This window comes from Cibotium barometz, chromosome 5 (assembly GCF_041138505.1).
Source record: "Cibotium barometz isolate CiBa-2024 chromosome 5, ASM4113850v1, whole genome shotgun sequence".
NCBI classification, from domain to species: domain Eukaryota; kingdom Viridiplantae; phylum Streptophyta; class Polypodiopsida; order Cyatheales; family Cibotiaceae; genus Cibotium; species Cibotium barometz.
Genome location: NC_141050.1, coordinates 48988518 through 49010185, shown reverse-complemented (window position 1 = coordinate 49010185; position 21668 = coordinate 48988518). Strand labels below are relative to the sequence as shown.

The window sequence follows — 21668 nt, the reverse complement described above, 5'->3', positions numbered from 1 at the left end:
TCGTGGTCAAAGGGTAGGAAAGGATCCAAGATAGATTAGATCCTGCTAGCCAAGGAGATGGAGGAGCTCCAAATGTAGAATGTAAAATTGATGTAGGAGTTTGAAATCAAGAAAAAGAAATTTATGAATTTGAAAGGTAATGGGAAGAAAGAAGTGATAGAGCCATAACTAGTAAAGAGTGGGAAGGAGATATTCTTGTGGGGACCATCTCATTAGCCATGGAAAATATGCTACTAAACAAGCTCAGGGAACATGTATGACCTACCACTGCTTGAAGAGACAGCACTCAAGGTGCAAGTGGAGAAACTAGAAGGGTTAGTTCAAGTAGTCAATGATAGCAAAAGCAAGATAGGAAAATAATACAAGCAGTGAAGGAGGAGTTGCAAGCATGCACAACTCCAAGGAAGACATGGAAGGGCTCAAAAAATGACAAAGGAAGGATTGGATGTGGCACTGACCATTGCCCAAGTAGAGCTAATAAATAGAAATGAAGCCTTCTAAATGGTCAAGAAAACACACATTGAAGGAGTGGTATCCAAGGATAAGATGATTGAAGAGTTTGAGAATTGCATTTCTTTGCAATCTAAATTTATGCCTTTCTGCGATTTCATCTTGTTGTTTGAATGTAAGAATGGTCTTATCCTCCATTGATGGCTCCTCTTACCATCCTCTAATGTCTTTTGGTTATTATTAGTTTATTTATTTTTTATTTTCTTTAGCAAGAAACTTTTTTGGTTGTACTATCATGATTTTTAGATCATACCTCAAGACAATCAATTCCACATCCACTTCAAATAATGAGAGTTAGCATCTTTCCTTCTCAAATTCTCTAGTAGTTAGATATGGCCAATAACTCTGCAAATGATTTTTTTGGTATTCTTTCTAAAGAGGATAAATTGGATAGGTCAAATTACTCCCTATGGAGCTTTATGGTAAAAAATGTCCTTATTGCAACAAAAGGTCTTATGGGGTCATGTTAGTGGTGAGGGATGACCTCCACCCTGACATAATTGCATCTACTTAGTTTGAAAATTTTTCCACTTTCGTGGTGAGTTCCTATGGCCCTTTACCTCTAAATTAAAAGTGACATTGATCCTGAGGCTTTTAGGTCCACTGGATACTCCCTCCCTTTACCTAAGCTAGATACGCTCTTCTACGAGTGTTCATAAAAGGGCACCCACAAAGGGCATTGACAGTGGTACAGGATACTCCCACTCCTCCCTGCCTAAGCTAAATACACTCTTCCACAAGTGTTTGTCATAAAAGGACATCCACAAAGGGCATTGATAGTGGTACCAAAGCTAAAATGTGCCTGATAATGCTATATTGATGGTGTACTTAAGTGTGGTTTTAATAACCTAACAACCATTGATGAGAACAACCATCTTTCAGAAATCGATCAATTTTGAGGGCAACCAAAATTTCACTACCTTGGCCTGTCTACCTAGTGTAGAGGTATATAAATGACAAGGCCAAGAGGTGAGATTGTACATATATGATGGCCTAGTAAAAATGAAGATAAAAATTCACTTAGAACTCCTCATTCAGTTACCAAGCCCAAAAACAATAGTGCTGCCCAGAGATGGTTAGGTTATGCCTTGCAGGGGGGGCCTATGCTAGGAGTCACAGAATAAAATTTCCTTTGAATCCCATGTAGAAAATGATGAGAGAAAAATTCAGCCCAGATGGCATGTTTCGATTCCATTCTAGGATCAAGATAGGCTAATTTTAGTATTTCAAAAAAAAAAACCTACAAAAGCTTGGATCTATTCTAGAAATGCCCTTGAGGCTAGTCTAAGCACACATGATGCTGGCTCTTGGCTCAATCAACCCTTGAGTACATCGTTAAGTGTAATCACGTGGGAATTACAATGATTGGCAAGAGTTATTAATTCCCCCTTGGGTAAGCAACACATTCTTAAGGGCAAACAAAGATCTTTTAGGTGATGCCCATTATGTGTGTACATCCTTTGTTGGTGACTCTCAAAAGTCCTTTTGCATGCTCTTATCTTATTGTAGATGGCTCGTCTTTACTCATGGCCAATGTACACGTCCATTGTGATGGTGTAAACCCATTGTTGATGCATGGAAGTGCTCTTCATTAACCTTGGGGTAACATTCCTCCCTCTCCTAGTTCTAGGTTTGTCCTAGGCCTAAGCAATGGATTCTTGATTAGTGAGGTTGAAAAATTATGAGGGATTGGTTATGAAGGTTTTCCAGAGTGCAGGTACAGAAGATTGGTGTGCTGGTATGAAAAGTTGGTGATATGTGGGAGACAGTCGATGTTGAGGGTACGTATATTGGTGCCAATGCATGCGCTTGGGTTGAAACAAGTAAGGGTGCTTAACACGTGCTTGAATGCTGCAAGCACCTACTTGTTTATATGCATCATAAAATAAAATATTATGTGCAGGGGAGGGTGTTTAATGTCGAGGCTTTAAACATGGTCCATAGTAAGTGAGTGTTAGTGTATCGTTCATGAGTGGTGCAGAACCTTGAGAGATTTTTACATGAAATCTTTTCCCTCCTCTAGAAAAGTAATGTTTTGACTCTTATGCTTGCTCATCCAACACAAACAACTTGACTTAGGCTCTTATGCATGTTTTTTCATCACACGTGACTCCATCAAATGTTCCATCAAATGATTTTTGAGATATCATGCTTTATTTTTGTGATATCGTGCTTTATTTTGTTGGACCATAGTTTTGTGCTCTATTCATGCTTTATTTTTGTTGCACCATAGTTTTGTGCTCTACTCAATCTTGCCCTTGAGTTTACCTCTTTTTTCCTAAGTTAATAATGATTGTTTTCCACTTTGAGTTGGCTCAAGTTGCCTTGTATCATTCTAGCTTGAGTATCAATTTGTTGATTCCTTTGCTACAGTAGTTGAGCTTCTTCTTTGAGTTCTACTACTTTGTCGATTGTTTGTGCAATCAACTTTTAAGGAGGATATATAGCTTTGCTTTTCTATTTTTGTTCCAAGTTACCTTTTCCACCTCCTGCTTTATTCATTGATTCTTTTTTCTTTGAGGATTAGCTTTTTGTATGTATGTTGTACATTTCCTTGCTTGCTTGAGCATGCAATATGTCAACATGGATCACACAATCTTTAGATTTAGGATTGTATGATGTGAGTTGAAGAAGTTAGGCTGCATAATTATTGACAAAATGAATCACAAAATATATTATCCACTAAACAAGGATTAGTGATTGGCAATTGTTAAGAGCGATCATGTAATTGACGAGTTGGAAGGTCATGATGAAGCTAGGCCTTCATTGGCAATTGAAAATTTAGAGATGAATCAACCAACCATATGCGCTCTTTCTTTTTTTGGTGCAAGGATTTTGTAAGGCTCACAACAATTCACTGTGTCTAATGCATGCACCTTGTAATGTAGTGCCCTACTTATGTATAATGCAAATATATCATGCTGTGCAAGAAACTTAGTGAGGTTCTATGGGCTGTTGGTCGACTATCCTATGTGCTCGATGCATGAGTGAGGTACTCTTATACAAGCCTAGGTGTTCAAAGCAAAAGAGTTTATCGTTGATGGTGAAGTAGCTTTTAACAAGATCTTTCCTTTCTATGGAAGTCCTTCTTTGTGAATCTATAGTCTCAACACGTCCATGATACACATTAGCAGTCAAAAACAAAATCCTTCACTAGTAGGGTAGTCTAGGTGGAAGGTTTTTTATAGTCAGGGCATAGGCAGTGCATTCCATGGCACATCCAAAAGAGTTTCTTCATAAGACAGGTTTACAATTTCATCCTTTGATAGGAGAATGTTGACTTGTTAACTCGAAACTGCAATTAGGCAATTCTAGAATCCGAGTCCACCATGCATCTATAATGACCCATCCAATTCCTTATGAGAAAAAGCTCTTCTAATAGTGTTTGAGGTGGCATCAAAAAAAAAAAAAAAACTTCTACTAAGTGGTCTTCTATGTCAAATACCATTTTCCACACACCCAAATAGCTCAACATTTTGTTACCAACAAGTGGTTACACTTGTGTGGCTGTGGAAGACAATGGGGGTCTCTTAAGATAAGTCCAAGTCTCATAAGACATTAGGTTGTGGCTTGCATTGCAATCTTGAAGACTTAGTTTGCGTGCGAACCCTTTGGTATATGCAACCACACAATCAGGCAGGCATAACTTCCCATTCCTCTTCTCTATTCCTGATTGTGGTATATGCAACCACAATCAGGCAGGCATAACTTCCCATTCCTCTTCTCTATTCCCACAAGCTCAGCCATACATGTGTGCAATGCCTAGTATCTTTATCTTGAGCTTTTCTTGTCTTTCCTTGCCAACTCCTGGGCTAGCTGAAAGGCTTAAGTTTTCCAGTTCTTTGTCTTTCTTTATCTTGAGCTTATCTTGTCTTTCTTTTTGTTTTGTCTTTCCACTCATGTGGCTAGCTAAAAGGCTAAGATTTTCCGGTTCTTGGGATTGAGCAGGATGGAGAGTGATTTTGACCTTGCATAAGAAGGTAGGCATTTGTGTTGGTGGTACACCCCCTCATATTAACTTCCCACTTTTCATAGAATTTTGCATGGTTTTAATTTAATACTGCTCCCAAATGCCAACTACTTACAAACTAATACTCTCCCTAAGTGAGGAGCTCCCAAAAAAATCTTACACTGCTCATTTACTGCACTCCAATTCACACATTATTTACTATCTATTTACAACAAAAGGGGAGAAGGAGCTTGTTGCATACCTTCATTTCTATGATCCCTTAATCTCAACTCATGAGAAATACCCTACTAAAATCCCCAACAAACCAATGATGAGTACAAACAAGAATGAAAAGCCCGATGTCGGTTTAGAATGCATTGCTATGTCATTTCTCTCTCCACATGCTGCCATGTGTTTTCTCTCTCCACATATTGTCATGTCATTTCTCCCTTCACATATTGCCGCATTCACTGTCTGAAAACCAAACAAAATATATTTTCTTTAGTTGCAAGCTATGGTTAAGAGGGTCCCCAGCTGTTTTTTTGGGGAGGACATTAATCATTGAGTTCTGGTTTCCATCTTTTTTGATGCTTCTCTCTAAGGTTGTAAGAATGTTCCAAAGTTTTGATTACTGTTTTAACCCTTGAAAATCTTTAATTTTTTTTCTCCCATTTTAGAAATAGGATTTTTGGCTGCAAACAAGTACACTTGTCATTGTCATTCTGCATGTGTGGATCTCTCTCTCTCCAGTCCAACCACACTGCACGTGGATATGCAGCCCTAGGGGCACTAGAGAGACAATGTGCCTACATTCAGTTTTAGGAGCCGCGCACCAAACTCTGGTTGTTTGACACATTGGTCACAACCACACTCTTATATGGTTCACCCATATGGGGACCCAGCCTCTACCACACGAGGAGGGAGCAGCTTGTCGACTAGGTCGGACCAGAGAGAGATTTCTATGATGGATGGCTGGTACTAGAGAAACCACTGGTGACTATGATCGCATGCATGATTCGGAGCAACCATTGGTACCTCATGAGATTGTCAGAGCAGAGATAGGAGCCGCACCAGTGGTTACCGAAGCCCTGTTCCAGTCAGTGACATTTTTGCAAAGGATATGGGAGCTCCCCAGACAAAGCCCACACCTAGCACTTATCTCTTCCAGGCAGTTAGCAGCAGATGGTGATACACGATGTTGGTACACCCAAATGTGTACCTGGCTGAGATTACATGGCATGACGATTGATGCACTCCCTCCATATGGCACGAAGATGGCCCACGGGACCATTTTCTACATCTCTCCCCAGATGGCTTTGTGACATGGTCTACATACATGGACACCCATCTCTCACATGGCATTCGCAGTGCCATTGGACAGATCCACACTTCATCACATTAGCTGAGGGTAGAGACTGGTAGATACAAGGGGATGAAGCCAGAAGAACGCATTTGTCAACTATGTCACCAGGAAGTGGAGTTAGAGGAGCACTACATATGTCGATGTACTATGTACTGTGAGATACAAGGGAGATACTCGTGTCTCTTCCGAGAGGGTTTTGAACCATTACGACATGTGATGGAGTTTGAGGATCAGAGGTGTTTGGGGCTTTTCTTATTGGAGCTCAGACGCCATCGAGAGGCTCTCCTACGAGCCAGGACAACACACCAGGATCCACCCCGCCAGCGAGCCATGACAGATTTTTTCAGGGCTAGGACCACCCCGGCAGATACAACCAAGACATCCACTACTACCTCGGCGAGCCAGACGTCCCATAGACGTCCTTCAGGAGGAGTCACCCTTGACAGAGCCATAGCGCTTTGTCGAGCGAGATGCCCATGCTTACTAGGACCTCGTCACGGACACTTCATCACTGGTGGATTAGAGCCATCATTACCCGTCACAGGAGACAACTGCCCCGCCACTTTAGTTTCTCTATCTTACAGCACCCCATGAGAGAGATACTGAGATGAGCAGATTACACCAGTCTTATGCTAGTTGTAGATATTATACACTTTTGTTGTACCTCAGTAGGAGTTTTTTCCTTTCATAGCTGTTTAGGACTGTTTAAGTCCTTTTTGTTTTACTTTTGATGAGACACCATCAGCTGTGTACTATGTTTTGGTCTCATAGGTCAAGTTCGGCCTCTAGTAGACCTTAATACAGCTTTCTTTCTTTCTTTCTTTCTGTCTCATAGGTCGAGTTCGGCCTCTAGTAGACGTTAATACAACTTTCTTTCTTTCTTTCTTTCTCTCTCTCTCTCTCATGAGAGAGATACTGAGATGAGCAGATTACACCAGTTTTATGCTAGTTGTAGATATTATACACTTTTGTTGTACCGGAGTATTTTCCTTTCATAGCAGTTTAGAACTGTTTTAGGACCTTTTTAGTCCTTTTTGTCTTACTTTTGATGAGACACCATCAGCTGTGTACTATGTTTTGGTCTCATAGGCCACTTTGGCCTTTCGCAGACGTTAATATATCTTTCTTTCTTTCTCTCTCTACGATGCCGTGATTAGCAAGGTCCAAAGCTATATAAGGAGACATCAGTAGGACAAAGAGATTTGGGGGGACAAGCCCCAACAGTTGTGCCCATTCTCTTTTTTTTTTTTTTCCCAAAAAGAGACTTCTATTAAGTATGAGAAAAACATACAACAATCACAGCTATAAGCCGAAAAAGAATAGAATCACCCCAATATGTAAGGTGATTTCAACCACTAAGGAGCATCGTGATGCCATTCTACTTTACATGGATGACATAATCTTGATGTCCGACTCTATGGAGGGTCTACAGAGACATTTAAAACGGTTTTGTGATGCGACCTTGCAGTTAATCTCGGCAAAACTAAATCCATGGTCTTTCACACCTCATACCTGCTGCGGAGAGAGCAGGCATGCCATTTCTATATAGAGGAGCCCAGGTGGAGAGCATCTCATCTTATATTTACCTTGGAGTGACCTTTACAAGCCCAATCTTTTCCATGAGACCAGAAGCACTTGACTGCCTTACGAGAGGATATGCAACTCTGGCCCAACTAGAGAGAGAGTGATTCCAGACCCACTTCTGGGAGCCCCGCACCAACTGTTGGCCTTTTCACACTTTGGTGCACCCTGCAGCAATGATATCCGATGCTCCTTTCTTGGACCAGATCTAGGAGAGGAGGACAGAGGGAGTGCAGGTGATGATGGTCTCCCTCATGATTTGAAGTAAGCCATCAGTGCCTCATGAGATCAACTTGGCTGAGTTTGAAGTCTGCCCCTTGGTCATAGATGTACGTTTTCAGACCATCACCTGCATACATCATGTGTGCGCATTGGATGCGGACCACCTCCCATGATTGGCCCTTGATGAGTCCTCCATGCAACTTGGACAACATGCCCTTCGGATGGACTGCTCCCCCCCTTGTAAATCGCCCAGGCTAATACCCTATGATTAAGCATAAACATAAAGGGAACACGCATACACATTGACATCTAGCTCACTGCCCAACCATAGAGCCAAGACATGGCATCACGTGCAAAGTCCCTGGCGTTCCATACCACTAGTACACGCCCATCGGATGCAGCACGGAATAGTCACAAGGCTTCAAGTATCTAGGTTCCATGATCACTAGGAGGAAGGCTTGTGAATTCCACATACAAGCACTACCTTCTTTGATTCTGCCCACCTTCGTTCCTATGAACCCTTAATCTTGACTCATAAGAAATAGCCTACTAAAATCCCTAACAAACCGACGACGAGTACAAACAAGAATGAAAAGCCCAATGTCGGTTTAGACTGCGGTGCTATGTCATTTCTCTCTCCACATGCTGCCATGTGTTTTCTCTCTCCACATATTGCCATGTCATTTCTCCCTCCACATATTGCCACATTCACTGTCTGGAAAACCAAACAAAATATATTTTCTTCAGCTGCAAGCTATGGTTAAGAGCGTCCCCAACTGTTTTTTTGGGGACATTAATCATTGAGTTTTGGTTTCCATCTTTTTTGATGCTTCTCTCATATATATATATATATATATATGGCACTCCACACTAGATCATATCTTTACACTACGGGGGATCATTGAGGATGGGAGAGCTCACAAGCATCAAATATACTGCTACTTTGTGGATTTCCACAAAGCTTTTGATACCGTCCCACTGGCCAGACTGATGAGGAGACTGCAGGATATGGGAGTGCCAGCAGAGATGCTTTGGGGGATCATTACACTCTATGAGTCAGTCACAGGCAGAGTACGGGCTCCAGGTAGTGACTCAGAGATCATACACAGTACTATCGGGGTGAAGCAGGGCTGCCCCTTGTCTCCTACTCTATTTGGTCTATACATTGACGAGATCTCGGATTACATAGATAGACAGGGAGGACCAAGAGCACATTTAGCAAGAGTCTTGATACCAATCCTCTTGTATGCAGATGATATTGTTCTTATTTCTGATAAACTAGAGGGGCTGCAGAGGTAGTTGGATGCATTACGGGCCTTTTGCGAGGACCGGGACTTCGCTATGAACCTTGGAAAGACCAAGGTCATGATCTTTAACACCTCCTCACAGTGGATAAGTAGATCTGCAGTACAGTTTACATACAGTGGAGAGCCTGTGGAGTACGTTACCTCATATGTATACCTTGGGATGACTTTTACTGGACCTCAGTTCTCGATGCGGAAGGTGGCCGAAGCTAGGTTGATGAGGGGATATGCAGCCTTGGCTCGCTAGAGAGGCAACGCTCATAGATACAATTTCAGGAGCCAAGGACGAAGCTTTGGCTATTTGATACTCTAGTTACACCTGCACTACTGTATCATGCCCCCATTTGGGGTCCCACCTTATACCACAAGAGGAGACAGAGGAGAGAGCCGGCCGAGACAGATACAGAGGAGGTATATGATGGGTGGAAGCCGATGGAGAGGCCCCTAGTGGCGATGATCTCGTGCATGATTAGGAGCAAGCCATCAGAGCCACATGAGATTGTGCGGGTAGAGATGGGGGCTGCACCAATAGTGACACAGGCTCTATGCTAGACAGTGACATATTGGCATAGGCCATGGGAGCTTCCACTAGATAGATATCCATGGAGTCCTTGAGACAGCTGACACTCGAGGGAGATATAGAGTGCTGGTATGCACAGGTAGGCACTTGGTTTGGCATGCACGGTAGGCAGATGGAGGCACTCCCCCCGTTCCAGTACAGTATAGAGGCCCTGTCATTTGCTCTCAGCCGCACAGAGAGATCATCGCCTCCTATGCTTGACAAAGCATGGTTTCATCATCCGCCCACGCTACATAGACACACACCTATCTTTTGGGGTGAGATGTGCGATCGGCCAGATCCGCACCTTGTCCCACCAGCTGAGAGTGGAGACTGCCAGATATGGGCCCAGGGCGGCCGCACTAGAGGACAGGATATGCTAGCTCTATCACACATAGCCCGAGACGGAGGATCATTACATATGTCGATGCCGTGTATACTATAAGATTCGGGGGAGGTTCCACTGCCTCTTCCGAGCTGGGTTCGGACCACTTCCCACGATCATGGACTTCTCGGATCAGAGATGCCTCGGACTTTTTCTAGAGCTCCGTAGACACACGGAGTCCTTAGTGAGCTCTAGATGAGTTGTACTTGCTCGAGGACCAGCACAGGGAGCTCTCACCGACTTCTTCCATACCAGCACTCCGAGGGCCAATCCACCCATCGTACCCGGACAACAGGCTAGTACAGGAGCTCTGCCGAGAGGTAGGGATGTATTAGGGTGATATGAGAGCTCTCTGCTCATGTACCTAGATCAGATTTTATAGTTCTAGATTTTTGTTATCTTTCTTTATTACTATTTTGTACCCAAGATGATGTACCTCATGAATATGATGTAACCTTTTGGTCTCATAGGTCATTTTTGCCTTTTGAAGACATTAATACAACTCTCTCTCTCTCTCTCTCTCTCTCTCTCTCTCTCTCTCTAATCAAGGAGAACAAGAAGACATTTGATTCCAACCTCAATGAGGTGGAGAACAAACTACACCGGCACATCATGGCTCTCGAACCACGGGTCACGAACCTGGAACAAGAGAACACGGCACTCCAGGAGGAGGTGAGTGCATTGAAAGTGGAACTGGTAGCCATCAAGAATACTGAGAAGGAAGAAGGGGAGATCAATGACAACACTCTCACGGCCATCAAAGAAGAGATCTCCAAGGAGATCACAAAGGACATGGAGGGAAAACTCGAAGCCAAGTAGTCAGGATGGGTTGAGGTGGTGAAGAAGAACATCCGTAAAGAAGTGAGGGAGGAGACTCAAAGGGAAGAACACCAAATCATTCACACCACCATTGAGGAGGAGAAGATGAGGCATGCCCGCCGCCTCAACATTAGAGTCACAGGTATAGCCGAGACACCCGACTCCACTCCCGAGAAAGATGGACAGCTTCTATGCATGAAGCTCCGCTACACGGAAGAGCACCCTCTCCCCTTCACCAAAGCATGGAGAGCCGGGAAAGACTCAACACGCAAGCGAGCCCTCATCCTACAGTTTGCAGGAGAGACGGAGAGGGTCACCTTCATGAGGAAGAGGGTCATATTACGAGGTTTAGAGGGAGCTCCTATTTTTTTGGATGATGATCTCACGAGGATACATCTTGAGCATAGGAGAGCTTGCATGCCACGAGTCTTACACGCGAGGAGAGAAGGCAAGAAGGCCTTCTATCGAGATGGTCGGGTCATCATTGATGGCCGGGTCATCATTGATGGCCGGCCCATGGATTAGCGGTTTGGGACCTATGGGACACATACTAGGCCACTGACAGAGATACACATGGCAGTATGGAACTGTAATGGTTCACTATGGGTGCAGCCTAGACGACTAGAGCATGTTATGGTGGGGAGAGACATCATACTTCTGACAGAGACATCAGAGCCCAAAAAGAAGGCTACCTCGAGTAGAGGGATTCCAGTGGGAGTCAGCATATAGGAGGACCACACGCCAGGGTACCTCGAGAGGGTCGGGGGGAGTAGCAGTTCTATTCAGACGGGAGCTACAGGGGAGACTGAGAGTGGTAGCACAGGATCCAAAGGCCAGATACATGTGGATCAGCTTACAGCTCTCACAGGACAGGGTTATATACATAGCCCTATGTTACTTTCCTCCATCAGGATCCTCCTATGTCATTACAGAGGACATGCCACAGGAGGAGGAGACAACAGCCTCGCCATACACTTGTCTGTCAGAGGAGATTATGCATTATTCTACACTAGGGGAAGTATTTCTTACGGGCAACTTCAATGCCCACACACAGAGCAGACAGTGTGAGGTGTATGACTATGATGACATAGAGATCCTCCACCCTGTAAATCCAGAGGAGATAGGGGATAGTCGGGCATCAGAGGACACTTGACCAGACAGAGGACATTATGGGGACCACTTACTAGAGTTGGGAGCCAGGCATTGTCTCGTTATTTATAACGGGATGCTACAGTGGCTGTGATCAGGAGCTGACATGCTTCCCACATGGGGGTCATACACGGACCGAGGCACGGTGGTAGACTACATTATCGGGTCTTTGGAGGCATCACAGCTTGTCACCTCATTCTCCATTCCACCTCGTCCTATTGGGGCAGATCATACATACTTGGCATTTTCACTAGCCGTATCACCAGTATCACCAGCCCCCCACATACTGACGCCACACACTACCATCTACTTCACACATGACATGGCAGACATATACACTGGCAGAGTAGAGGATGGGCCCCTACTCATGGATCCCCTGGCACCTATGGATACCATTACAGCCCAGCTGGCATCACTCCTACACACGGCTGCATTACAGAGCTTCCCACATCGTGTCCACTCAGGAGAGCCTGCGAGATCTGGGCTATGCGCCCCAGAACAGATGGTATGATGACGAGTGCAGAGCCCTATACTCACGGCTCCGCATATACAGAGAGCCTTGGGAGACATCACAGAGCAGGAGTCGAGGAGAGAGATGAGGAGACTTACTCGCCGCAAAAGGCGGGCCTTCGCAAAGATGCAGGAGCTAGAGATCTTTCATTTCTTCATGAGTAGAGATAGCCCTATCTCATGGCGGCACTTCAGAGAGCCCCAGACACTGACACCTATTGCAGAGCCACAGACATGGCACACATATGCAAAGGGCCTATACCTCAGCCACAGGAGCCTCGACCTACCACAGCTAGCTTCTTTACCCATTCGATGGTACAGGAAGCTATCCGCTGCCTACAGCATTGACGAACCGCCGACCATATGGGCTTGCAAGGTGAGCATCTCATATATGCAGTAGATTCTTTGGCTCCTTTTCTTGCACACCTGTTTAACAGGGCACTAGCAGAGGGTTTGCCTGCGGAGTGGACGATGCACACCATTGTGCCGATTCACAAAACAGGGGATATGCTCGATCCGAGCAACTCCAGGACGGTATGGTTGGCCACGTGCTGGCCAAACTCTATGGTGCAGTGTTGGAGCAAGAGCTTAGCTTATATGCTGAGCGAGCAGGTTTACGCTCATCAGGGCAGGCAAGCTTCAGGAGAGCTTTCTCTACCACCACTGACCATGTATTCACTTTGAGATGTATGATTGATCAGGCTAGAGTGAGGAAGCGAAAGCTCTATTGCTGCTTTGTGGATTTCCGCAAGGCATTTGACACAGTACAACGAGAGAGGCTCTTTTAGCTCCTGCAGTCTCTTGGCATACCAGCAGATATGACATGGGGCATCTATGCATTATATGAGCAGGTTTTTGGGCGAGTTAGATGTCCAGGAGGTATGTCTGAGACTATTGCTAGCACCAGTGGTGTGAAGCAAGGATGCCCACTTTCCCCCACGCTATTTGGGTTATACATTGATGAGGTGGCTGACTTCATTACACGGGGAGGCGGAGATGGAGTTGATTTAGCAGGTACCTCAGTACATATTATGCTTTATGCGGATGATATTGTACTAGTGTCTGGGTCTCCAAGAGGTCTACAGTAGCATCTACATGCACTCGATGATTTCTGCACACAGAGGGGTCTTACTGTGAACCTTGGGAAAACCAAGGTTATGGTCTTTCATACATCGAGACAGGGCAGGAGTCAGCTGACATTCACTCTCACAGGACACCAGGTGGAGGTGGTGACATCATACGTGTACCTAGGGTTTAGCAGCCACACGCTTCACCATGGGTTCAGCAGCCAAAGCTAGATTGACACAGGGATATGCAGCATTGGCTATGCTAGAGAGACAGTGCCACCAGGCACATTTTCAGGAGCCCCGAACGAAGGGGTGGCTATTTGACACATTAGTCACACCGGCATTGATGTATGGAGCAAGGGTATGGGCGCCAGGCCTTGCTACCCATTGGTGGACACAGATAGAGAGACCACAGGCCCTCATGATGGCACGCATAATACGCAGCAAACCGTCAGTACCTCATGACATTATCCGAGCAGAGTTTGCTGCGCCTCCTATGATGGTAGAGGCCATATTTCAGACTATATGCCTGCTAGACAGATTCAGAGAGATGCCACAGGACAGATTGTCATACAGAGCTTTCGAGGCATCTAGACAGCTGGCTGAGGCAGGAGACAGAGGATCATGTTATGCACAGGTCACACCTTGGTTCTCACAGCATGGCCTAGACATGAATCATCTACCACCATTCCAGTATGACAGGGATGCACCACATATCCGTCTCTCTCATAGTGAGAGGAACAGAGTATTGAGACAGGACCTATGGCAGCTCTATACACGAGAGACATGGATATCGCCTACACAGCCTCTTCCACCAAAGATGCTATACTACATAGATCACTTCATGAGTATCACTGATGATGGATTTATAGAGAGGCCTAGATACATGGAGGGCTTTTTACCACTCGGCTCCCGAGTGGCTATTGGTCAGCTTAGAGTTTCATCACATCGATTGGAGATCGAGACTGGCAAAGCAGCACGGATCCCCCGAGAGGAGAGGGTATGCAGATTGTGTAGAGAGGAGGTGGAGAGTGAGGAGCATTATGTATGCAGATGCAGAGCATATACAGCCATCAGAGAGAGATATCCCATTTTATTCAGAGAGCCACATTCCCTACGCCAGATCTTTGAGGCAGCAGACCAGCGCATACTGGGGAGATTCATTCTAGACATACAGCGTCATAGAGAGACACCATTACAGGCTCAGACAGCTCCAGAGGGGGGAGGACAGACACAAATTACTACATTTTTTCAAAGATCCATCCCACTCCTAGCCCCTACACGGCAGGGAATTCCTCTCCAGAGAGCAGAGACACTCAGAGCCCGCAGGAGACAGAGGACACCTGGCTTTCGGACACCACGCCTATACCAGAGAGAGAGGACAGAGATCAGAGCTCAGTTTCACAGAGAGGGTGCGGAGCGACTGGCTCGCTTCAGAGCAATCCCAGGCATGTTCTTCAGGGAGCTGTGGACACCCCCTTCATTGATGTATACCATTTTATACCCCCAGTACGGTGCAGGATGGAGCTAGCTAGGTTGCATATCATGATTGTATACTCCATGCATATAGCTTTGCATTCTCCTAGTAGTAGAGCTCCTCCCCCACTCATTTTGTTGGGATGACAGAGGATACCCCATACAGGTACACCAATTCAGCTTTTTAGTTCATTACTTTTTCATTTTGTTGGGATGATAGAGGATACCCCATACAAGTACACCGATTTGTCTCATAGGCCGAGTTCGGTCTTTTGGAAGACGTTAATAAAATCGTTCTTTCTTTCTTTCTCTCTCTCTCTCTCTCGGCCATACTCGTGAACCCCATTTTGGAGAGTGGTATACCATCTACTCGGAGCTGATCTTGCTCCCATACAGTTTTGTATCACCCCAATGAGATATCTATATTTATGTTTTCATTCTGTTTTATTTTCCATTCCATGATGAGATATGCCATGGACATTATTGTACCACTTTGGTCTCATAGGCCCATTGGGTCTTTAGTAGACGCTTAATATCTCTCTCTCTCTCTCATCGGTTTTGGCCGAGGCGGGTATCGTCATTAGCTGATCACAGCATATCTCACTCTACACAGGATCATCTGTTGATCACGTGTACAGTCAGATGTTTTCATTTTACTTTTTCTTTCAGTTTTCCATGGCTCAATATATCCATGGTACCATTGTATTGCTTTTGGTCTCATAGGCCCTTGGGGTCTTCTGTAGACGTTAATATAACTTTCTTTCTTTGTGGTACATACATCCACATCGGAATCTAGTGCCCACATCAGTTCCTCTACTACGACATCAGAGCCCACCACTCGTACCCACACTATAGCTCCACGCCCCAGAGGAGTTCTTAGTGAGAGAGCTCGATCCATTCTGCGAGCAAGACGTCCCCGACCCAAAGCATCAGGACCCTCCACCACACAGACGGATTCGTGAGGTTCTCTGCCGACATGCCACGCTCCCATCACAGAGGCTTGACATTCACTCCACCATCAGATCGGTTCTGGCCGAGGCGGGTATTGACATTAGCTGATCATTGCATATCTCACTCTACACAGGATCATCTGTTGATGACATGTACTGTCAGATGTTTTCATTTTACTTTTTCTTTCAGTTCTCCATGGCTCAGTATATCCATGGTACCATTGTATTACTTTTGGTCTCATAGGCCCTTGGGGTCTTCTGTAGACATTAATATAACTTTTCTCGAGGGCGTGAAGCTGCACAGGCCCCCCCTCCCTGCTCGTGCTGTGCGCTGGTGGTGTCTCTCGCTCTCGCTGCCCACCCCCCCTCTACCAACCACTGTGCTTGGCGCCGGTTCACTGCCCATGCCCCCTCTGCCCAGCCTGTGCGCCTGTACGCTGTGCTTCCTCGGCTCCTTCCACCCAGCACCGCTTCACTGCCTGTACGCTGTGCTACCTCGGCTCCTTTTGTTTGCGCTGTTTCACTGCCTGTGCCTCCTCTGCCCGGCCTGTGAGCCTTTACGCTGCGCTTCCTTAGCGCCTTCCACCTGCCCACTGTTTCACTGCCTGCACCCCCGGCGCCGCTTCGCTACCTGTACGCTGCGCTTCCTCATCTCCTTCCGCCTGCGTTGTTTCACTGCCGCGCCCCCGGCGCTGCTTCGCCACCTCTGTGCGTTGTGCTGCCTCGGCGCCTGCCTTCCTCCCTTGTCCCACTGACACTTCCTCAGGCCCCCAAGGCAGCAACATAATTTTCTTCTCAGCCCCCCACGGAGGCAGCAACATAATCTTCTCTCTCTCTCTTTCTCTCTTTTGCTTGCACCAAGATGAAGAGATCCCGGAAATGGGAGGCCCTGCATTCAGAACTGAATGCAATAATTGACTGGATGGAGAAAGCTCAGAGAAGCCAGAGAAGCACCCCTTAGGAGGATGGGCAAAAGATGGGCTGAAAGTTATCAGGGACATCCTGATATGCCAGGAAGATACACAGAATAGGGAAATTAAAGAGCTCAAGGAAGCCCATGTGACCAAAGTGGAAGGCATAGGTTGAAGACCTCAAGGAGGAGCTACATGTATGCAAAGCACAGATGAAAGAAGAAGGAGATATTAATCCCTCCCTTGCCCTGGAGGTTGAAAGCCTAAAAAACAAACTGCAGGAAGGTTTAGTAGCCATAAAGAAGGCGATGGAGAAAGGGTGGGCCGCAGTGGTTGAGCAAGAAGTAGAGAAAGAATGGACAGAAGTGGTGAGAAAACACCCCACAACCACGCCCATCATACATGATACGCGGGAAGAGGAGAAGAGGAGGAAGGTCCCCGCTCTTCATCTGAGGGTGAAAGGCCTAAAGGAGGGGGAATGTCCCAAGGCCGATGCTCTAGCCCTATACAAGAAACTCGAAGTGGAAGGGACCCCTTATGTGGACACATGGCGTGTGGGACGAGACACCTCTCACCGGAGCGCCCCCTCATCTTGAAATTCTCGGACCTTGCTGGCTGAGACGCCTTCATGGACACACGGACAGCTCTCCGAGGGGAGAAGATATACCTAGTGGACGATCTCACCCAAACCTAGGTAGAGCACACAGATGGGCAAAATGCCCAAGGTGCACAAGGTCCGCAAGGCAGAGAGGTGGGCAGTATACAAGGACGGGCGAGTCATCATCACAGAGCGGCGTCCCAAATAGGGACGTGGGGTCTGTGGGACCATACACCTGGAGTTGGTAGTTTTAAACTGCAAAGGGACACTATGGTCAAACATTGGGAGACTTGGCGAAGTTTTTACAGAGAGGGACATTATCTTCTTCAAAGAGACCCACTAGAGCCTGGAGAGAGGGCTACCATGCATTTCAAGCTATGAGTTGGCATCCGCCTACCGAGAGGAGACATGCACATGTGGTGGGGTACGCAGGTCTGGCGGAGTGGCGGTACTATTCAGGACACATCTACAACCCATGATCACCATAGTCCGCAAGGACACAAAGGCACGCTTTATGTGGGTGAGGTTATAGGTCACACTGGAGAGATGTAATACACATTGCAGTATGTTACTTCCCACCTAGGAAGTCCTCATATGCTATTCTAGAGAAGGGAGAGCAATTTTATCCCCTCCATGCAGACATCATCGAATTCTCACACTCGGGCGAAGTTCTCCTTTTAGGGGACTTCAACGCCAGCACTCAGAGCGAGTAGGCATCTGTATATGACCAGGAGGAGCCGACCATGCAGGAGATGGGCTCGGAGGAGATTGCCATTCAGCGAGCATCATAGGACAGAGGGGACATTACAACATTAGGGAGAGAGTTCCTCATGCTGGGGACCACACATGGCTTAGCCATCTTCAATGGGATGTCCTGTTGGCCTTCCTCCGGAGCTCTTACATGCTTCCCACATGGTGAAGGCTCGAGTACACTTGGATTACCTGATGGGATCTCCGGCTTTAGCCACATTCATACATACCTTCACCATTCCCACCCGCCCACTTGGAGCTGACCATGCCTATCTCTCCTTCAACCTCAGCTTTTCCCGACCATCCTCACCAAAGGGAGGAGACAGACTGGAGATTAGACAGTGGAGACTGATCACCTTGCTAGGCACGGCCTACAAGGTCCTAGCTAAGGCGATCAACAGGCGGCTTCAGCCTCACCTTCCGGACATCATCCACTCCACGCAGACAGGCTTCATCCAGGATAGGAGCATCCTGGATAACATCTTCTCTTTTTGGGAGACTATGGCTTTGGCTAGATTTCGACAGGAGGATCTGGCAGTGCTCCTTCTCGACTTCGAGAAGGCATATGATCGGGTGGACTGGGCCTTCTTGGAAGGCACTATGGAGAGGATGGGCTTCCCCCCTCGGTGGATCCGTGGGGTCTCTGCACTCTACACATCGGCTCATAGCCAGGTGCTGATACAGGGCGTGCGCGGAGAGAGGTTCCAGCTCTCGTGCTCGGTGCAGCAGGGGTGCCCCTTGGCGCCCTTTCTTTTTCTTTTTGTGGCGGAGGCCATGAGCACTTTTTTGATGGCACAGGATACAGGTTTGCGAGGCCTCCAGCTCCCCATCCGCACCTCGGAGGAGCTCATAGACTCGGAGTTTGCGGATGACACTGCTGTCTATCTCCAGGGAGGGGAGGAGAACCTCCGCCGCTTCGCCTCAGCCATGGACAGGTTTTGCAAAGCTTCGGGCGCTTTGATCAACTGGCACAAATCGTGTGGGTTGTGGGTCAGTTCTGTGCCCCCCTCGACTTGGAGGCCAGTTGATGGTTTTCAGTGGCTGCCCCCCGGCACTACAGTGCGCTATTTGGGATGCTATGTGGGCATTGAGATATCTCCGGAGCAGCAGATAGCCCCCCTTCTTTTGAGCATTCGGAAGAAGCTTCTGTATTGGAGTACCGCTCGTTTATCTCTGGCTGGCCGAGTGGTTGTGGCCAACCAGGTTCTGCTTGCTACCATGTGGTACATCACTTCTTGCTGGGCCTTCTCTCGGGCGTGCATTGGCCAGGTGTGCAGAGGCTCATCAGGAACTTTCTTTGGTCCGGTGGCGACGGGTGGCCCGCCAGGGCCAAGGTGGCATGGGCTGTGATCACTCAGCCGAGGGAGAGAGGCGGCCTGGGCATTGTTGATCCTATTTGCCAAAGCCGAGCTTTGCTTGGTAAGTTGGTGGTTCGTGGCCTCCTACCAGGCGCTGAGTCGTGGAAGGAGTTTCTTGTTTCCAGGATTCTCAGCCGCACTCCTTCTCTTAGCGGCCCCTGGACCCCCAGCATCAGGTGGATCTTTACAGAGCAGCGATCCAGAGGAGTGGGCCTTGGCTTCGAGGAGCGTTTTGCAGCTAGCCTTCTGAGGGCCTGGGAGCATCTGAGGCCGTCACTCTTCCAGACTCCCCCGGGCACCGATGAGGAGCGCCTGAGGCAGCCATTGATTTGGAACCCCTTGATCTGACTTCCCAGTGGTCATATGGTTGGATCGCGATCTCACGTGTCGTGGGGCCCGTTGAGCTCCGGCCCAGCCCAGTCCCTAGACGACTGGATATGTTTTCAGCAGTTGCCTCTAGAGGCTCAGGAGAAGAGACTCAGCGGGATGAGGGGCAGAGAGTTGATGAGGCAGGACATTGAGGCGGCCATCCCCCGGGAGTGGCGGACCCCAGTACAGGACCCTCCACCTCCACAGTGGATGGGCGTCTTTACTCGGCATGAGATCCTTCTAGCGGTCTGCGGCTCAGCAGAGAGAGCCGCCCCACTCACTTTCGAGGTGGGAGAGGGTGGCCAGCTTCAGAGGACCCGACTAGATTTGGATGAGCTCCAGGGTTGTATTTTTCAGAGGGTGCGGATGGTCGGCTTTCATCAGAGACAGTGGCATGTAGACCCCTCACCGGCCTTGATAGGGGAGGACTTTTCTTGGAGATTATGGGCTTGGGACAGCAGGCCTCTTATTCGCCTTCAGTGGGATCCAGGTGAGTGGCTTTGGCGAGATCCCTACTCGGCCCCTACCAGCCCAGGCATCCCCTTTTTTCAGTACACAGCGAGGCTGGGGCGGCGGATCCAGAGGCACAGGATAGCGGGCACCCCGGCGGCGGCCGAGCATTGGCGGCGACAGGGGCTTTCCCCTGCCTTCCTTAGGGACTTCTGGCAGCGCCTTTGGGCCAGCTTCCGGCCCCGGAAGGTGACGCTTTTTCTCTGGCTTACAGCGCATAGAGGACTGGCTGTGGGGGCTTGGCTAGCTTTTGGCAGACACCCAGCGTCCTGCCCTCGGTGCGCGGCCATGCACAGGAGTCGCAGCGGCACTGCTTATGGGATTGCCCACAGGCACAGCAGGTCTGGCAGTGCGCTCTCAGGATGGTTTTTGCAGGCTCGCCAGGTGAGATGATGGTGACGTGGGGTGCGGTGGCTTGGGCCACGGACAGCGGCCTGGCCCTTGGATACGAGGACGTCCCTGGCAGTGTGACCATCCAGGTCTCTGACAGGACGATGGCGGTGGTTCCGACGCCAGACTTCTCTTCGGCAGTCTCCCAGGAGGGGGACGGGCACAGATGGGAGATGATCACCAGCATGACGGCTTGGCACATATGGAGAGCCCGATGCAAGGAGGCCATTGACCGCCAGGCGACTCCACCGGCGGAGGTCATACAGGCCCTCTGGGTGGACATCATTCACACTTTGAGAGGACACTGGGGGAAACTTCAGGGCGACTCGGATTGCATGAGAGGTCGCCGCAAGGCTTTCCTCCGCACTTGGCAGCCTGGCCCTTTCCTCATCGCGAGGGGCGAGGATGTCACTTGGCACTACAGGCCTCCAGTTTGGCTCTTTTCACCTCCCGATGTACTACTAGGTAGCCCCCCCCAGAGAGCGGCCAGCCACGGGGGTGGAGCTCAGGTGTTCACTGTGTTTATTATCCCTCCTTGTGAGGTGAGCTTTGTAGCCTTATGGCGTTTTCTCATTAACTAATAGAAGGATCGTTTTTCCAAAAAAAAAAAAAAAGGTACTCGTAATGACCATATTTTGTGCGGAAAGCTGTCTTATATTCATCACCTTCGCGAATGCGAATTTGATGATATCCAGACTTAAGATCAATTTTGGAGAAGACCTTTGCATGGAGCAATTGATCAAACAATTCATCAATGCGTGGAAGAGGATACTTATTCTTGATAGTTAACTTATTAAGGGCACGATAGTCGATGCAAAGATGCATAGACTTATCCTTCTTTTTCACCAAAAGCACTGGAGCTCCAAAAGGGCTTTTACTTGGTCGAATATGTCCTTTCTCCAAAAGTTCAGTAAGTTGTCGCTGTATCTCCTGAGATT

The 21668-nt window shown here is 47.6% G+C and overlaps 1 long non-coding RNA gene across 1 annotated transcript in view; it reads right to left on the bottom strand.

The window, feature by feature from the left end:
* Positions 1–4491: 4491 nt before the first annotated feature.
* The window catches only part of LOC147638580 (uncharacterized), a 40917-nt gene continuing 23740 nt past the window's right edge, over positions 4492–21668 (bottom strand). The window contains exon 3 of the long non-coding RNA XR_015265526.1: positions 4492–4933. This is a non-coding gene — a long non-coding RNA (uncharacterized LOC147638580). The remainder of the gene's footprint in view (positions 4934–21668) is intronic.